Genomic DNA, 9,297 nt, shown 5'->3' with positions numbered 1-9,297 from the left:
TCTCTCTCTCTCTCTCTCTCTCTCTCTCTCTCTCTCTCTCTCTCTCCCTCTACACACACACACACACACACAAACACATGCATACACAAATAAATACACACACATATATACATATCTATATCTATATATTTATCTTGACTCTATAGTTAACCAGAGTTTGTCAGACATGGAAGATGTCCACACCATATTCTAATTTTGAATCTTTATACCCTAGCCTAGATATTCCTACTACCCACCTCCTCTACTCCTATTCACTGAACTAAGCTGGAAGAAATCATGCAATTCAACTAATTAGGCAAACTACAAATTAATGTTATTGAATATCAACTGGAACTTCACTGCAGCCAAGCAATTCTTTTCCCTCCCTAAATGATTTCTTATCTCACTCCTCACGCAATTTATTCCAAACCTTTTTCTTTTCTCTTCAAGTCTCCTATATTTCTCCTTTCCCTTGCTCTCTCTACAGAGAGCATCATTTAATTTACAAAGAAAATTGAAACCATTTGTGGTGATTTCTCTTTTCCCCCTCTTCATCACAAAAAACCCTTATCATCCCTCACTGTCTCCTCCTTTGCTCTACTATAATATAATAATGAGGTTATTCCTCCTCCTTGCCAAGGCCAACTTCTCTCTATGTGCCCTTGATTTCGTCCCCTCCCTTCATTTCCAGCAGATAGCTGCCTCAATCATCCCTCCTTTCTCGATTTTGTCTCTATATACTATACTGGTTCCTTTCCTGCTGCCTTCAAACATTGCCAAATCTTACCCATCCTTTAAAAAACTATCACTAGATCCTACTATCCCTTCAAGCTATCATCCTACAACTCTACTCTCTTTCTCAGTTAAAATCCTAGAGAAAAGCTGTATATACTCACTGCCTTTATTTCCTTACTGCTACCTCACTACTTAATTCTTGGTAGTCTAGTTTCCTACCTTCTTGCTGTTGCTCACTCCTGGTTTTCTAAAAGGATCAATGACATCATGAGGTGAGGTCTTGACTTATGCATAAACTGGATTTAAGTGAGGCAGAATTGTACAAAGTCATCCACCTCATTCTCTCTTCCAGAGTCATCAAAGTCCACTGGCAAGACAAAAGTCTTGCCCAGGATGCAGTGGATGACTTTGGCATCTTCCATGTCTGACCAAGTTCTAAGAGCTCCACAGAGCCTGCTTTAGCCAACTCCTGGGCCTTTGGAACAAATGACATATCAATATAAATGTATTTTCGAGGGCCAGGAGTTCATAAGCCCCCAAGAAAATTCATAACTCTCAGCCACAGATATGGATCTGTAGCGTTTTAAGCCTGGAAGGGACTTTAGAGATTATTTAGTTCTTCCTATTACATATGAGGAAACTATGGCCTTAGTGTGGCAGCAAAGTACATTAAAAAGAATGCTGGATTTGAAAGTCAAAGGGAATGGGTTCAAATCCTGTTTCTACATTTACTACCTGTGACCTTGGACAAGGCATTTAATAAGCTCTATGGACTAGTTTCCTCATCTGTGAAGTGAGAGAGTTGGACAAGATGCCCTCTAATATCCCTCCTTACTGTAAATCAATGATTCTATAATTTGAACTTCTGATGAGACATATATAGACTGATTCAGGTTCTTAAGAAATCTAACATCATTTCCCCTATAACTGATTACATGTTTATGTTCTTGGTCATATTTGGCAACGTGATACCATCTCTGTGGTTTCAGCAATTCACTCATTCTGGCACTAATATATATACTGTAGATAATATCTTGGGAAAGTCCTTTTCCCCAAAAAGCACTGATAGAAATAATAAAAAAGGGTGTATGTGGCAGATTTGCCAGTTATTACATATAGAAGAAAACAATGAGGTACAGTCATAAAGACTCATTCAAGATAATGAAATGGAAACACCCATCCTCAAATCATGGAAACAACCTGAGGTGAAGCAAGGATGGCTATTATCACCCATATTATTTAATATTGTACTAGAAATGTTAGCTATAGCAATGAGAGAAGAAAAAGAAATTGAAGGAATTAGAATAAGCAATGATGAAAGAAAACTATCACTCTTTGAAGATGATATGATGTTATACTTAGAAAGTCCTCAAGAATCAACTAAAAAACTACTTGAGGTTATTAACAACTTTAGCAAAGTTGTAGGATAGAAAATGAACCCACATAAATCATCAGTGTTTTTAGATATTATCAACAAATTCTAACAGCAAGAGATACAGAAATTCCATTTAAATTAACTGTAGACAACATGAAGTTCTTGGAAGTCTACCTGCCAAGACAAACCCAGGAACTTTATGAACACAACTATAAAATACTTTTCACATAGATAAAGTCAGATCTAAACAACTGGAAAAAATATTCATTGCTCATGAACAGGCTGAGTCAGTAAGATAAAAATGACAATTTTACCTAAATTAATCTATTCAATACCATACCAATCAAACTATCAAAAAATTATTTTATAGATCTAGAAAAAATATTTTAAAAATTCCTCTGGAAGAACAAAAGCTCAAGGAAATCAAGGGAATCAATGAAAAAAAAATTCAAAAGAAGGCAGTCTATATAAGATCTCAAACTGTATTACAAAGTAGTAATTATCAAAACAATCTTGTACTGGCTAAGAAATAGAGTGGCAGATGAGTGGAACAGATTAGGTACAAATTACATTATAGTAAATGACAATAGTAATCTAGTATATAATAAACCCCACAGTCAAACTTTTGGAACAAAAATTCATTATCTGACAAAAACTGCTGGGAAAACTGGAAAACAGTAAGACAGAGACTCAGTTAACATCTTACACCTTATACCAAGATAAGATCAAGATGGATATATGATTTACACATAAAAGGTGACTCATAAGCAGATTAAGAGAACATAGAATGGTTTATCGGTCAGATTAAAAATAAGGAAGAATTTAGCAACAAAGAAGATATAGAGAGAGCATTACAAAATGTAAAATAGATAATTTTGATTATATAAAATTAAAAATATTTTGTACAAACAAAATTAATTCAACCAAGATTAAAAGGAAAGCAGAAAACTGGGGGGGGGGGCAGAGCAGAATTTTGCAACAAGTATCTCTAGGGTGGCAATTAACTCTGGTTAACAGTTAATGAGAGAATGAATATTACAATGAGGGGCTGGACCTGAATTTTGATTGTCATTTACCTCTTAAGTTACCCCCAGCCTTGGACAATCTATTCAAAGGTTTAGCCCAGGCCAAACCTATAAAGTACAATGGCTTCCCCATCTGGGCAGGTTCTGAACAAGAAATTTAGTCCAATCTCATTATCAGTAATGTCCTTCAAGACACTGAACTTTTAAAATCACTACTTTAGAAAAAGGGCAGAGCTCTGGGTCTCCCCAAATCACTGACTATTAATAATGTCTCTCACTAACTCAATTCAATTTATTTCATTAAACATTTATCAAGTGCTTACTGCCCAAGTTGTTCTAGGACCTGACTCAGGTGCTCAGTGAGATACAAAATTTAGATAAGACATAATGATGCCCCCATAGGCATTAGAGTCTAAAGGTAGCTATTGATGTGTATACCTGGTATTCCCTTAAGAAGGAAGGAAACAAACACTTACTAAATGCCTACTATATGCCAGTCACTGTGCTAAGTTCTTGACATATATTTCATTTAATCGTCACAACATCCTTGGGAGGTAGGTGCTGTTATTATCTCTATTTTGCAGATAAGGAAACCTATACTGGAAGAAATTAAGTGACACAGCTAGTAAATGTCTGAGGCTAGATTTGAACTTAGGACTTTCTGGTCCTAGGTACAGCGTTGTGCCATCTAACTGCTTCATGCATTAGGTAGATTTTGAGGGGGCGGCTAGGTGGCGCAGTGAGTAAAGCTCGGCCTGGAGTCAGGAGGACCTGAGTTCGGTTCTCGCCTCAGACACTTAACACCCACACAAAAAAACTAGCTGTGTAACCTTGGGCAAGTTACTTAACCCTAATTGCCCTCCAAAAGGATAAAAAACAAAAACAGATTTTGAGGCAAGGAATAACATTATCTGTGAATAAAGAAAATGTCTAATATCTATATGAAGCATGGTTTGGAGGGAGAAAAGAGTAGAAATGGAAATACTTGCCCTTCTCCAGAATAGTGGAACAAAGAAGATAGTTTGAGAGATAATATGTTGTCTTGGAAGCCAAAGGAGAAAAATATCCAAAAAGAGGTTAAAATTATAAAATACTTGCAGATAAATCAAGTAGAACAGCATGGGGGAAGGACAGTAAGGGGAGAGACCATCGAATCTGGCAATTAGGAGTTTTGGTGTTTTGTTTTGTTTTTCTTTTGACAGAGAGCAATTTGAGTACATCAGAGGAGACAGAAACCTGATTGCAAGGGTTTCTGGAGAAAGTGGATGTGAGAAAATGGAGACATCTGGTACAGTAACTTTTTCAAGAAGTTTGGCAGTAAATGGGAGGACAAGGATAGGAGAAAATCTGGATGACACAGAACCAAGGGGGATTTTTTTTAAAGGACTAGGGAGACATGAGCACATTTATAGTCAGACAAAGAGACAGTAAAGTCAAAAAGACTTAATATACGTGAAAGAGATGACATTTTTTTTCTGGAACAAGACTGGAAAAAAGGTGGGTGAGAATGGACAATACAGGATTCTTAGAAAGAATTAGGGATACTTATTCCACTGAAATAGGAGAGAAAGAGATAGTGGGGGGGACAACGATGAGGAGTTTTGAGAAAGAGTTGAGGGAATTCCTGTCAGATGGTTTCGGTTGAAATAGGAGGCTAAGTCATCTGCTGGAAGTGTGTGGGGAGTGGGGGTGGAGAATTTGGCATAGATGAGGACTTGTGAAGAGAGGAAAAGGTTTAGAATAGTTGCTGGAAGGGACAGGATTGCTGAGCAGCACTGAGTTCCCTGCTATAGTTATGCACCATAAATTTGTTGGAGGTAAAATCAACTTCATTTCGAGCCTTTCTCTACTGACATTGAGCAGCCTGGGAACAGGAGCAAAATGCTTTAGAGTCTTTGAACCTTAGGGGAGTATTCATTTGGCAGCCAGTCAGGAGGCTTATGCCTGGTAAATTTATTCACCTCAAGACGCAATTAGGTAACAAAAGGTAGAGATGATGATGAAAACATGAGGTTAAAAAAATGCGGATTGTTTGGTGTGAATAGATATGGCTGCCCATCACCATCTGTCCCATTTTATTGCTTGCCAAAATGAATTAAATCAACATAATTGAAACTAAAAGACTGTATTTCCCCAAAATACATTGTATACCTCAAATGCATTCATATAATTTTGTTCTGAATATCTAAATTCCATAAAAGCTTTGAAGTCCAATCTCTCTATATTTTTGTTGTTGTTGTTGTTGTTGTTTTGTTTTGTTTTTTTCTTTTTGCAGGGGGAATTGGGGTTAAGTGATTTGCTCAAGGTCACACAGTTAGTTTTTTGTGTTGTGTCCGAGGCTGGATTTGAACTCAGGGCCGGTGCTCTATTCACTGTGCCACCTAGCCACCCCCAACATCTCTATCTTTTCCCAAGGCTAACTATCTATAGTAGCTGGGTGCAGGCCAATAAACCAAATTCAGCTGACTAGACAGTAATAATATACTTTTCAAAAAAATTAGTTAATAGGACAGCTATTAGAAGACCATGACATTAATTCTGAGAAATGTGTATGTTTTGAATGTACAGTGATTCATGATATAGGTTATTTTGTTCTTTATTATATTGCCTTCCAAGGGATAAGAGGTGGACAGCCAGAGGGCTGGACTATTATCCCCTATATGTCAGGAGAAACCAAGGAAGGCCTCTAGCAAGTTGCGTGAACCCCAAAGTGGTGAACTTCTAGAATGGAACACACAAGAGTTATGAAGGCATGGATGGATTTTGGTTTGTAAAAGTGTTGGGAGAAACATCCAACTTGATGAGATCACAGACCCACTTAGGCATCTGAAAATGTTTCCTTATAGTGAACCAAAGAAAATGGCATCTGTTTGACAGTAAGGCTATTAATTTAATTATATATCACAGTAAAAATAGTTTATTTTGCTTTAGACTACAACATAATAATATGTTAGCTGACAGAATTAAATTAATGGAAGGCACCTGGTTCATTATCTTCTTCACCCTCTTCCCTATTATCATACTCAGCAACTTTAAAATCCCAGGTGATGACCTTTCTAATACTTTGACCTCACAGTTCTTTAACATATCAACTCTAATAATTCTCAACACCTGGTGCTGGTAAATGTTTTGTTTTGCTTTGCTTTGCTCTGCTTTTTGGAGTTAAGGCAGGGCAATTGGGGTTAAATGGCTTGCCCAAGGTCACGTGACTAGTATTAGGTGTCTGAGGTTGGATTTGAACTCAGGTCATCCTGACTCCAGGACCAGTGTTCTATTAACTGCACCATCTAGCCACCCCTGGTCAATGTTTAACAATAGGCTTTCCTGTACACAGAAAACGATTTTAAGTTTAATCTTAATTATTAACTTTCTTAAGTCTAAATAATAAAAAATAATAAATCAGGCACTTATTTCAAGCATCCTCATTTGCCTTCTTATTTCCAACTAAGGCACAAATGCTCACACTAAAAATTTAACAATCAGCTCTCCAACAAGTTAGAGCTAATCTTAGCACACACCCTGCCTCCATTCCACTGTCATTCACTCACTGCTCCTGCCATATCTGAGATCTCTTAATCACATGCAGTTGCTCTATAACAATATTAAACTTTCAAAATGATCTAATTATGAATTCTGTACTTCCTACCTTTCCAGTCCCTTCACTCCTAAAGATCTTGCTTGTGAAGAATGCACCAAGGAAGTTAGACTTCACTGGGTGGAGATTTCTGAGAAATTATGTTGTACCAAGTCAGGCAAGGTCAGCTGACAAGTGATTAGTAATTACAGCTCAGAAGAAGGTCCCAAGGTTGAGGCCAAGAGAACCACCCATTGCTTACAGGACTTACGTAATTGATAAGTGGGGTAGTCAACCTTGTCTGAGCTAAGAGAAGGGCAGAGGCCTGGAGAAGGAAAGCAAGATATCACACTTCATCTGGGTGAGGGAGCAGAGCTTTGGTCATAAAGCTCCTTAACTGATAAATAGTCAAAGAATATGAACAGGCATTTTCCAAAAGAGGAATTCAAAGCTGTCAACCACATGAAAAATACTCCAAAACATTAATAGTTAGAGAAAAGCAAATTAAAATAACTCTGTCAGGACCTACTTCATACTCATCAGATTAGCAATGCTGACAAAAAAGGAAGATGATAAATATTAGAAGGAATGTAGGAAAGAAGCAAATTAATGCCTATTAATTACTGTGAATTAGTCCAGCCATTCTGGAAAGCAATTTATGGAACTATGTATAAAAAGGCACTAAACTGTGCATACCCTTTGACTCGGTAATAACACTAGTAGTCCTGTTCAAAAAAAGAATAAAAGCACTCACAAGCTCAAAAATATTTGTTGTTGTTCTTTTTGTAAAGGTAAAGAACTAGAAACTAAGGTGGCATTCATCATATGGGGAAGAGTTGAACAAATTATGGTATATGAATATAATGGAATACTTTTGCTTTTTAAGAAATGATGAAAAGAGGGGTGGCTAGGTGGCGCAGTGAATAGAGCACCGGCCCTGGAATCAGGAGGACCTAAGTTCAAATCCAGCCTCAGACACTTAACATAAAAAAAAACTAGCCATGTGACCTTGAGCAAGTCACTTAACCCTAATTGCCCTTCAAAAAGCAAAAAACAAAAATGATGAAAAGGAGACAGAGCTAAGATGACTGAGTAAAGGCTGGGAGCTCTCCTCAAGTTCCTCCAAATAATGATTCTAGACAAATTCTAGAGTGGCAGAACCCACAAAAAGATGGAGTGAAACAATTTTCCAGCCCAAGGCAATTTAGGTCATTAGGAAAGGTCTGATGCACCAGGGTGCACAGAAGCACAGCTCAGCTCAGGCCACACCAGCTCAGTCCCAACCCCAGCAAACCAGGAGTACGTCTGGGTATGACTGACTCAGTAGCAACAGTGGCGGTTTCCAGAACTCTCAGCCCAGACAGTAAGGGATCAAACAACTGGTCAGAAGGACCAGTCTCTTTGCTAGCACTAAGTCAGGATTCTGTTGCCTTGCCCATACTTGAATCCCTTTCATAGTCCTAGGTGGCAGTCCTAGGGTGAAGAGGGGCACTAGCACAACAGAGCTTTTCAGCCACAGTGGAGCAGGGGACCCTCCTCACTGTTCCAGGATAGAAAAGAGTGCTTGTGGTCACTCACAGACCAGAGTACAGGCCAGGAGAGTAGTAAACGCCTCTCCTTAAATCATACTACCTTCAAACAACTGAAAACTTACAGGTCCATAGAAGTATCTCTGAAAACAGCTGCACAAAAACTCTGAAGCTTGGGACAGTCCACCCTCCACCCTGAAACCAGAGCCCTACTTTAAGAAGAGTTAAGAGTCAAGAAAAAGGCTGGCAAAATGAGCAAACAACAGAAAAAAACTGACTATAAGAAATGACGAAAGGGACAGTTTTCAGAGGAACATGGGAAGACTTGAATGAACAAAACCAGGAGAACCATTTATTCAATAACAATATTGGCAAGACAAAAAACTCTGAAAGACTCAAAAACTGTGATCAATGCAATGACCAACCATGATTCCAAGGGATGAATGATCATGCATACTACCTCTTGACAAAGAAGTAATAGATAGAGTGTAGCATGAGACATGCTTTTTTGTACATGGCCAATGTGGAAATTTGTTTGCCTGACTCTGCATTTTTTTTGCCAGTGGTGAAAGGTGGGAAGGAGAGAAAATAAATACTTGTAATACTGAAAAAAAGGAAGCCAAAGGGAAAATTTTCAGGTAGCTGAATTAATCCGTGCCTAGCATTTAGCACAGTTCCTTACACATAATAAGTACTTAATGTTTTTGACTGACTTACTCTTTTGTGGTAGCTCTAGACTATTATCCCTGGATTAATAATAATAGCATGTAGATTCTCATGAGATGTACAAATGAAGGCTCCCCAGGAAGTATAGCTATTTAATGAGGTAGCTAGTTTCTGCAGCTAGGCCCATCCTGGTGTGGTTGCTCCATTTAAACTTTCCTGAGGAGCCATCAGGATTCTAGATGGTGACAATTTTAGTTCCCACTTTATATAGGTTTTTCCTGCACCTAGAGGCATGGAAATATCTGCAAGACATACTGAAGAATCTCTTAAAGTCTCTGGAATCTGTCCCCCCTCCCCCCATCACAATTCATGAGGTACCCATTATCTACTTCAACCACTAGAGGACACCTCTAA

At 38.1% G+C, this 9,297-nt stretch overlaps 1 long non-coding RNA gene across 2 annotated transcripts in view; it reads right to left on the bottom strand.

Annotated features, from left to right (window-relative positions):
* The window catches only part of LOC138160416 (uncharacterized), a 71,885-nt gene extending 64,999 nt beyond the window's left edge, over positions 1-6,886 (bottom strand). For both annotated transcript variants that reach the window (XR_011168138.1, XR_011168137.1), the window contains exon 1: positions 6,761-6,886. This is a non-coding gene — a long non-coding RNA (uncharacterized lncRNA). The remainder of the gene's footprint in view (positions 1-6,760) is intronic.
* Positions 6,887-9,297: the final 2,411 nt, after the last annotated feature.

This window comes from Petaurus breviceps, unplaced genomic scaffold (assembly GCF_028583685.1).
Source record: "Petaurus breviceps papuanus isolate PSGF00001 unplaced genomic scaffold, PetGlider_PUasm1.0 181, whole genome shotgun sequence".
Lineage (NCBI taxonomy): Eukaryota > Metazoa > Chordata > Mammalia > Diprotodontia > Petauridae > Petaurus > Petaurus breviceps.
Note: the sequence above shows the minus strand (reverse complement) of the source record. Positions and strands in the feature narration are given on the sequence as shown.